We start from the raw sequence: 9,996 nt of genomic DNA on the forward strand, positions 1-9,996 counted from the left end.
ACACCAGCCAAAAGACAGTGGCCAGCATGATAGAGGCAGGCATGTCTTCTACACATGCCCACAAGGCGCTAAACTGCCTTCCCTGACCGTCAGCCTTCTCCAGGGCACGCTGCCCTCCCTGAGCATCTGCAGCCAACCATCCTATCCAAGGACAAAATTCAAGGCTCCGTTCCACATTCTTTCAGTGAGTTTTGCTTTATAAATTCTGTCTTTGCCTTTGTTTAGAGTGACAATTTATATGTGGTTGCGCTCTCGCGTATATGAATACATTTTCAGCTGTGCAGACTAAATGTCTCTAAGTTACTCTTTGGCACACTAAATTCATTTGGTTTTTAAGCCTCTATGCTCTTTTGGTTTCCACCTACCTCTTTGGATCCTCTTTCTCAGGCTCCTTTGTTAGTTCCTTCTCATCTTGCCGACTTCTAAACCTTACCGTGCCCCTGGTCTCAGTATTTGGACCACTTCTCTTCTCTATCTATACTCACTCTTGTTAATCTTCTCCAGACTTACAGCCTCATGCTTCTGTGACTCCCAAATTTATATCTCCGGCCTAGGCTCTTCCATCATTTCCCAATGTGTCTCAAAAGCGATTCTGAAATTCCACTGGGTAGATATTGTGAGTGTCCCAGCTGCAGGGGTGAGGAATTCTCTTTGATCATGCCTTGGTTCTGCTCATTAGGAGGTTCTTTCTTCTCCATTATTCTTGGCTAATCTCAGGTGGGAGTTGGGAATATATTCTCTTTGGGGGCTGCATATATTTCTCAGCCCACTTCCTGCTACACAAAGGAAAGTTGAGGCATTTGGCAGGGGAGGGGGTGTCAGTTTAAATCTTGAAGAATCACAGGTTTCTTTTAGCTCAGGATCATTTCTTTGGCAGTTCAAAACCTGGTAGATTTATTGTCTGTTTGACTGCAGTCAATTCCACGGCTCTGTAACCATACGTGCAGATCTTCCCAAGATCTAGTTCTCAGATTCACCATATTTCTCTGCTTTCTTCCCCTGTCCCTTCTCACTCTGAAGAGGGATACTTTGAGACTGTCAGAGTTCTTTGGGAAAGCTCTACTCTTGGTTTGATCTTTGCCAAAAGTCTGAGTTTTCAGAGACTTTTTCAATTTCATCCTCCAGTAATTAGGATCTCCAAGCAGTTGGCTTTTTCAGTAATGTGAAAGCCCAAATTTATGAATTCTCTCTAGTCAGTTTTATTTCTGATGGCAAATGATTTCCTAAGTGCTTCTCTTTCCTGTATTATCTTACTAATGAGGTCAATATCACCAGAAATTCCTACCATGTTTTCCAACCTTCCCCTGGAGCTGCAAGTTTATTAGTCACATGATCTACCTCCCAAATTATTGCAAGGTATAGTTCTCCCAAATGTTTTGTCCCTACATAACTTAGAATGTTGTCTTTCCAGCCTTGTGTGTCAGTTTCCATGCCAACTACTGTCTGACCATTAAGCCATTTCTTAGGTTTTTGTTACAGCAGCACTTCTTTCTGGTGCTGAGTTTTTGCATTGGTCAGGATCAACTGGGTTATGCTGTGATAACAAAAATCCCCCAAAGCTCAGTGATTTAACACAACACAAGTCTGTTACATATTGGTGGTCGGAGGGGGAGGGTGGGAGACTGCTACAGAGTCACTCAGGGTCTGAGGCTAACCGAGGCACCACCTTTTGTAGTTGCTGCACCTGGGACTGGTAGCCGGTGGCCAAGGGAAGGGAGAGACTGGAGATTCGTGTGTGGGATTTTCATTGCCTCAGCCCAGGAATGTTACGTGTCACTACTGTTTACATTTCATTGGTTAGAACTAGTCATGTGACCCCAAAAACGATTACAAGGAGGCTGAGAATTGTGTTCTTCGCTAGACATTATCTACCTCCTTGCACGCCACTGAGGGTAGCTTTCCAGTCCATCCTGAACACCGGGACTGGGTTTTTGTTTATTATGTTTTTATTTTGTTTTTTGTTTACTGCTCTATCATCTATTCTTGGCACATAGTAAGTGCTTAATAAATATTTAATGAATGAATGACTGAGCAGACTGAGGTTTTTCAGTTGAGCTTAAAGAAAAGAAGAAAGAAAGAAAGAAATCTCCAGGTCCTCATGCCCATGGCCACAGTGGTGAGGTGGATTTGGAGCTGTGTGATCCCCCAGGAGGTGGGTGGATGTGAACTAGATACACACCTCAGGCACTGGAGGGTGTAATCCCTGCTGCCGGGGGTGGGGGGTGGTTTGGCGGGGGGGAAGGAGCTGAGGCCCTCCCTGGGTATGTCAGGGAGCTCAGTGTAGAGCTGAGATGGAGCTGTCTTGTCTGAGATCCCTAACCGGGGATGGAATCTCAGCCTGCCAGCCCGGGATCCTGGGCAGAAATGGTCTCTGGGTGGAAACGGAGTCTTTCATGGGTCAGTGGGCCAGTGCTGCTTGTGTGTATGGGGCTGAGATTACTAATTTCACCCACGGTCTGGGATCCTTCAGCCATGAAAATACTTTAAAAATGGGTTCTGAGAAGACTTGTATGTGAATGTTGTTAGCATCTTTATTCATAAGCCCCAACCTGGAAACAATCCAAATATTTGTAAGTGAAAAACGGATAAACAATTTGTGGTATATTCCCATTGTGTGAATGGGTTTCTGCCCAGTGATAAAAAAGAACAAACTACTGACACAGATAAAAACATAGACGAATCCCAGAAAAGTTATATTAAGCAAAAGAATCCAGACATTAAAAAGTACATACTATATGATTTCACTTGTGTGAAGTTCTAGAACAGGCAAACCTGGTCTTTAGTGATACAAATCGGAACAGTGACTGCCTCTTGGTGGGGGTGTGGATTGACTGGAAAGTTGCACAGAGGCACTTTCTGGGGTGATGAAATGTTCCATATCTTGACTGGTGGTGGTTGCATGGGTGGATACATGCATCAAAACTCATTGAATTATACATTTAAAATGCATGCATTTCATTGATGTAAATGATATGTTTATAAAAAATTATGACAAAATAAAAAGTTAATTTGATGAGATGAAAATAAAATCGATTCTAAGCTAGTGAACTCAGTGGGACCTGGGCACAGGCGACTGCAAGAGTGGCTGATGTGGACACTATTGGGTGTGAATCCACGTGTTTTGTTCAGCCCACTCCCCATGGATTTGACCCCATCACCAACTCCAGGCGTGGCCCTGATGGTCTAAGTGTTATCTCATTTCCTCATTGGTGATTGGTTCACAAAAGGACATGTGACACAATTTGGGCCAATGAGAAATAAGGAGAAATCTGTTGCGAGTTCCTCTTGGAACAATTTCCATCCTCTGTAAAAGGAAATTTAATGGGATTTCTTTTCTGTCTCAGTTTCATCTGAGGACCTAAACCATTCAAGTTGTCACTCTGTTATCTCTCAGCCGCGTGCCTCAGCTTCCTCATGTTTAAAATGGGGATGACAACAACAGTTTTGCCCGGCATTGTTAAGATTTATTCACTTAGTTACAATTAATTTTTTGAGCACTTGCTGCATGCCGGGGACTCTTCTAGGGGCTGAGGGATATAGTAGTGAATGAAACTGATGACATCTCCGATACAGATGAGACAACGGAAGTAAAATCCATCACATAGCACCCGGTTCACAGTCTCAATTATCAGAAGAATTAAAAGCAGAGACCCCAATGTTCCGTTTAAGGATAATTTTCAAAAACTGGTAAAAGCATGACTCTGATACAGATGTAAAAACGAACACACAATAAAGATTTTATTTAGCTCATTAATGAGAAAACTGGCAAAACTTTCACAACCAGATCAAAGGAGAATCCAAAGAAAAGATACATTTATAGATAGATTAGGAATATTGAAACGAGTGTACAAATGGATGCAAAACTGGTTTTTCCATAGAGGCGAGGGTCATCCCTCCCCTGCACAGAATTTATGTACATGTCTCTATGCAAGAATGATTTTATGCTGCTATCAGTTATCTGCAATTTACAGAGTTGCTAATTAGCTCCCATGAAATCAGGATTGGATACCCGGAACCGTGTATGCTCTAAATAATGCATAGCTTTCCATTGAAGCACACATTTTTTAGTTCTATTGGCCAAGAGAGTTTCCCATATAAACTCAAAGAACTTCTGTAATTGTAAACCAAAAAGTGCAAAGCAGTATTCAAGGGGCTCCGGGTCTGACGGAGGCACACAGCAGGAGCTGCAGAGTGGGTCATCAGGGCAGGCTTCAAGCAAGGGTTTGATAAGTAAATGACAAGCAATAGGCTATGTTGGAGGATCTGAGGAAGACATTTGGTGGAAAACTGACTTGGCCTGAACTTGTTTTTACAAAAGGTCAGGATGTGGCTGTTGAGCACGCATTGTATATCTGCTTTAACTATTCACTATGTCCCGAAGACAAGAACAATGCCCTTAAAGATAAGGATGTAACTTTCCCCACATTGACACTTCCTTAAGGATAAGCATCTCTCCCAAAACTAAAGATTAATTGCTGACTTGCTATGTTCACCTTGTGACCACCTTGTGACTACCCACCTCGAGCCCATGGACCTGGTGTGTTCAGTGAATTGCTGTGCCGGCAAAGCAATCTCATGACAATTGTAAAAGGGACATTCCTGTCATATGTGATGTATGCTCTTTCTTCCAAGACGGTATAAAACCACTCTGGCCTTTTGTACCTCTGTGCCTATTGGCTGGGGGGTGAGTAGGTGGGCTCTCTGTGGCAGGTGATTTTCCAGAGAAGGGGTAGCTTTGGAATGTTAACAGCTGACACAGCACCCAGGGAATGGGTGCACCCACCCTGGCAAAGGGGATCTGGCCAGGGCACCATAGCATGCAGTTTAGGGCTGCCCCCTACACTTCCTTTCTGTGACATCCCAATCAATCTGAGTTTGGTATCTCACATCAATTTCACGTTTTGAGGGTGGAAGTTGGGCACGTCACAGCATCCAGAGCACAGAGGGCTTTGAACCCCTCATCAAGGATTTTTACCCACATTCTTCCACCCAAGTTGGGGAGTCAGCAAAGAAAAGCCAAATGGGGACAGAATTATCAAGGGGTCTTTCACTTTGATGCCCCCACCCAAATCTGACCTCTTGGGGTGAGGCCCACGCTTCAAGCCTTTCTGAATTGCATCTTCCCCATCAAAACTTACCTGTCCCGTGTCCCATCCCCTTGACCCTTCTGTCTCCTTCCCAAGAGCTGGCTAACCTGGTAAACAATGAACACATTGATGTATGGATAACACGTGGAAACCTTGGCGAGTGTTTACCTCAAAGTACCTTTTCTAGAGGGAAAGATCCTAATCACGAGATCCTGAGCCCTCTGGGGACAAGGTTTGCAGAAAAGCTTTGGGAACTGATCATGTTCCTTTGGTCAGGCTGCCCTGGGGTGTTCCTCTGTTCTGAGGACACCTTCTTCATCTCTGTCCTGTCGTCTTCTGTGAGAGCCCCAGCCACGGGCCATGTGGCAGCATTACCACCAGGTGGCAGTGGTACCATGTTCCTCAGGCCTCAGAACACCACTCAGCCCAGGCAGTTTATGAGATGTAAATAAAAAGAAGGGGTGTAAGGAATGGAACCCCAGCTTTGGAGCCACCCAGATAAAATGCGAATTACTGCTCTGCCACTTAGCGGCTCCAGGCCTTGGGCAAGGGGCTGGATTTGTGCCTCAGTTTCCGCCCTGAGAGTCAGAACTAGGTGTGTCACTGCAACAGCTTTTAAGCAAAGCCCCAATCTTTCAGAATCATAATTTATCAACAGCTTTTTATGTTTCAAGTCTGCTCTAAGATCTTTACATAAATTAACATGTTTACTCCTCAGAAAAGCCTGTGAAGCACTTGTTATTATCATCCTCTTTTCCAGCTGGGTAAACTGAGGCACAGAGAGGTTCAGTAGCTTGTCCAATGTCACACAGCAGAGCTAGGATTCGATCGCAGCTAGGCTAGCTTCAGAGCCCCTCTCACCTAACTACTAGGCAAACTACCTCTACCATGAATGCGTGTTACAATCTCCTCCCAAGTTACTGTCACTGGCCACAGCCCATGGCAGAGACTAAGTGGTGGGAAGACAGTAAAATCAGAGCAAATACAAAGAGAGAGATGCTTCTTGATCAGGTCACCCAAAATCCTTGTCAGTTTTACAGAGTTCATGACCTGTGGACCTAAGACTCTTTTAGGAGAGTCTTTCACAAGACATTAATGTCTTTTGCACCTGAGAGAAACGGCTCCCACCTCTGCAAATTCCTTCTACTCCGGATCAGAGGGGTCCTCACATCCTGACTTCTGAGAGGACGTGGGGATTTTTTGAAAGAGGCATCGCTGGCTCTCTTCGGGAAAGATTACTCTCTTTTGGTGCCCATCTGAGTGTCTAAAACGCATCTCCTAATCCCCCTTCATATGTCCTGGTGTATCCTCGCATTCTGGGTGGGCCAGTGCTGACGTGAAGGATGGCAGGAGACCCCTGAGCATCTTCTGCGTATGGCTCACCATCTCCGTGATCTCAGGCATGTCTTTATCCATGCTGCCCTCTCTTCGCAGGGCCTGTGACTCTGGAATTCCTCAGCCCAAGTCTCGCTGTGGTTATCCTATAGAGGAACCCCTGTCACCACTTCCCAGGCTGGAGCTCCACGTGGTGATCTTGCCAAGCCTTGAGGTCCAGTTGAGGACCTCGTGCCCGCCTTGGGGCTCCTCCCTGGAACTCGCCATGTGGAGCAGCTGGAACACTCATACGTTGCCTGGGGGAGTGTAAAGCGCTACAACCACTTGGAAAATTGCTTGGCACTTACGTAAAAGGTTAAATGTCTACCTGTTCAAAACTCAGGTCTATCTGTCCTATAGTTTTACTCCTAGGTGTTTAACCAAGAGCAATAAAAGCAATAACCACAAAAAGCCTTGTGCAAGAATATTCATAAGAGGTTTATTGATAATAACCCAAAACTGGAGACAGATCAGGTGTCCCTCAACAGGTGAAGGGATAAACAAATTGTGGTACATTCACATAATGGAGCCCCACACAGCAGCAAGAAGGAACGAACTACCGATAAACACACCACAGGGACGATTCTCACAGACGTAATGCTGGGTGGAAGAACCTAGGCACAACAGATCCACACTCTGTGATTCCGTTCATATGATGTTCTAGAAAATGCAAACCTAACCTATGGTGATAGGAATCAGAACAGTGGTTGCTTCAAAGTGGGCGTGGAGGGGATGGAGGAGAGTCCCTGGGAACCCTTCTAGACCTCAGCCGCCAGCCTCGGCAGCTCTTCGTGGATGCTGTACTAACTGCTTTGTTGGCTCCATCCGTGATGGAGCTGGCCAAGTCCAGGCGGAGATTTGAGCAGCAGGGCCTATAGAGGCCGATAGTTCCAGGGACTTTAAAGGTTCAGAGGTAGTGTAACAGAGACTGCTATTGCTTCTCAACAGTCGTTTTCTCTCTTTACTCCTAATTGTAGCTGGACATATTGCCAACCAGCCAAGAGATTACTTGTGCCAGCTTCTCTTGCAGCAAGATGAGTCCACATGACCAAGAGGTGGTATATGTGACTTCCTGGAAGAGTTTGGAAGGACGGGAGCCCACTCTTTTTCCTCCTTCCTCCTTTCTGCTATTTACAACACAGATGTGATGACTGAGGTTCCAGCAGCCCTCTTGGACCACAAGTTTGAAAGTCACCTACCGATGGCAGAGGGAAGTCTGGGAGGAGCTTTCTGGCGCTGTCACACCAGTCCTGGGCTGCCTACTCCTGGAATTTTTTTTTTAAACACAATAAAATAAAGTTCTGTGCGTTTCAGCCACTACTAGTTGGGGTTTTCTGTAACTTGCAGTGGCACCCAACCCCAAATGATGTGGGTTGTAGAGCATGGAGGTTAAGAGCGTGGGTTCTGGACCCAAACAGCCGGCCTCACACCTGCATTCTGCCGCCTGCCAGTCAGGTGACTAGAGATACTCACCTGACTTTTTCCTCTCTGTTCCCTCTCCAGGCAAATGGAGATCAGAGCACCCACCTCGTGGGGTTGTTGCAAGGATTAGAGGAGCTGACAAAGGAAAGCATAATGCATTTAGAAAGTGTTAAGCTTAAAGTTATGTGAACAGCCCCTGGGACACATCAAATGCTCCATAAGTGTGGGCTTTTATTGTTTTTGTGCAGAGGCACATGGTGTGTGTGTGTGTGTGTGTGTGCGCGTGTGTGAAGTCTGGTCTGGGTGACACCATCGATCCACACTGATGCCTTCTGAGGAGGATGCTCCCTGCAGTTGGCAGCTGTGTCCTCCTCACTCGACTTCTGAAATCTTACCCAGAGGCTGGCTCTGGGGCTCCGGATGAACAGCAAGAATTTTTCTTCTTTGCCGCAGCTGTCCCAGGCCCCCTGTGCCTGGCGGCTCTTCCTTGCCTTGGTCTTCCTCATCATAGTCACAGTGAGGAGGCATTTTAGGTTCCCCCAACAAAGGGAGGTACAAGTAGGGCTGCCAGATTTAGCAAATAAAAATACAAGTCACCTAGTTAAATCTGAATTTTGGGCAAACAGTGAGTGATTCGTTAGTATAAATATGTCCCAAGTATTGTATTTTATCTGGCAACTTTAGGCTTGGGACCCTCTCCACTGGGACCCCCGTACCTGTCTGAGGTCTCTGTCATATTCTACATCCCCCTGCAGGTAGCATCTGGTGGGTGAGTGGAGGAGCAGGGCTGTTTCCAGGGAAACCCCCAGTGTCCACCTCCCTTGCTGCCTGCGTGACTTCCCAGAGGCTCTGCCTTCCTCTGTCCTGGGAACTTCCTCTCCTGTGGGGCAGGGAAAACTGGCCCTGACCTATCACAGGTCCGCAAAGTTTCTAGATTATCTGTAAATATCAAGCCCTGAGCCCTTCAGTTTTTTACAACTCAAAGTTGATTTTTGACCTTTAAAAGCCAGGCCAAGGTCTTGCCTCTCTGGTTCTCCCAACCCCTCCCTGTGGGGGTTGTAGCTGTTGGGGCTGGGAAAGAAGCAGAAAAGAACCCTGTTCTTTGTTTCCGTGGCCACTGGGGCAGTCCTTGTTACAGTTATCAGGCTGTTAAAGGACGGGGGGACCGGATCCATCCACACCTTCCTCCCCTGTCATCTGGCAGAAAGTACAGCAATCAGCTCTTGGTGCTGCTTCCCGGAGGGGACCATCATTGTGTCTGTTCTGTCAGCCAATGCCAGCTGCATCGCTTGAGAGAATCCCAGCTCATCTCTCCGCTGTGTGCTCAGGATGGAGACGAGAAGACACAGGAGGCTGCAGGGACTTTTGAAAACAGATAAGTGCTTTATTGCAGCAAAGCACACCTCCTGGCAGATATTGCTGCAAGGTCCTCACGTCCTCCTAACCGAGCACTGCTGTGGAACAAGCTTGGAATGAGCGGGGCACGGTGTCTGCGCACCAACATGTTCAGGAGACTGAGGGAACCTGGGCGTGATGCTACCTTCACGGCACAGTGCGCCTGTGAGACAAAGGGAAATGGGAATTTAATTCTGACAAGTGTTTTTCCTCAGCCGTCAGGCTAAAAATGTACCCATTCGTGTGAGACACAGGCCTTAGTCACTGAAGAAAGTGAACGTGTGACAGAGAGGCGTCCTACACTTGGCAAACTTGCTGACAATTCACACTTCCTGAATCAAAGCCACTGACATTTTCGGAAGAGCCAAATTTAATCAAGGCATTTTCAAAAGATCCAAACTGAATCAGAAAGACATGAGGTCCTATTAGCAGCATGAATCTTGATGACTAGTTGGAATTGCATTTGCTAGGAAGCATAGGCTTCACGGAAAATGATGGGAAATTTGACTTTGTACGGCTTGGGAAGATGGCCTGCTTTAAGTCATGTCATGAGGATCAAATTTGGAAAGAACATTTATGCCGCAGATGCCGTGTCTGCCCCAAGATGGAGCTCAGAACATCTTGGCAATAAAGCGAGCAGAAGTTTTGCCCACTTGAGGATTGTAGGATAAAAGAAAACCTCCTTTAAAAGGCCAATAGGCAAAACCTGGAAGCGCGC

The sequence above is a fragment of the Equus quagga genome, chromosome 1, assembly GCF_021613505.1.
Source record: "Equus quagga isolate Etosha38 chromosome 1, UCLA_HA_Equagga_1.0, whole genome shotgun sequence".
Taxonomy (NCBI): Eukaryota; Metazoa; Chordata; class Mammalia; order Perissodactyla; family Equidae; genus Equus; species Equus quagga.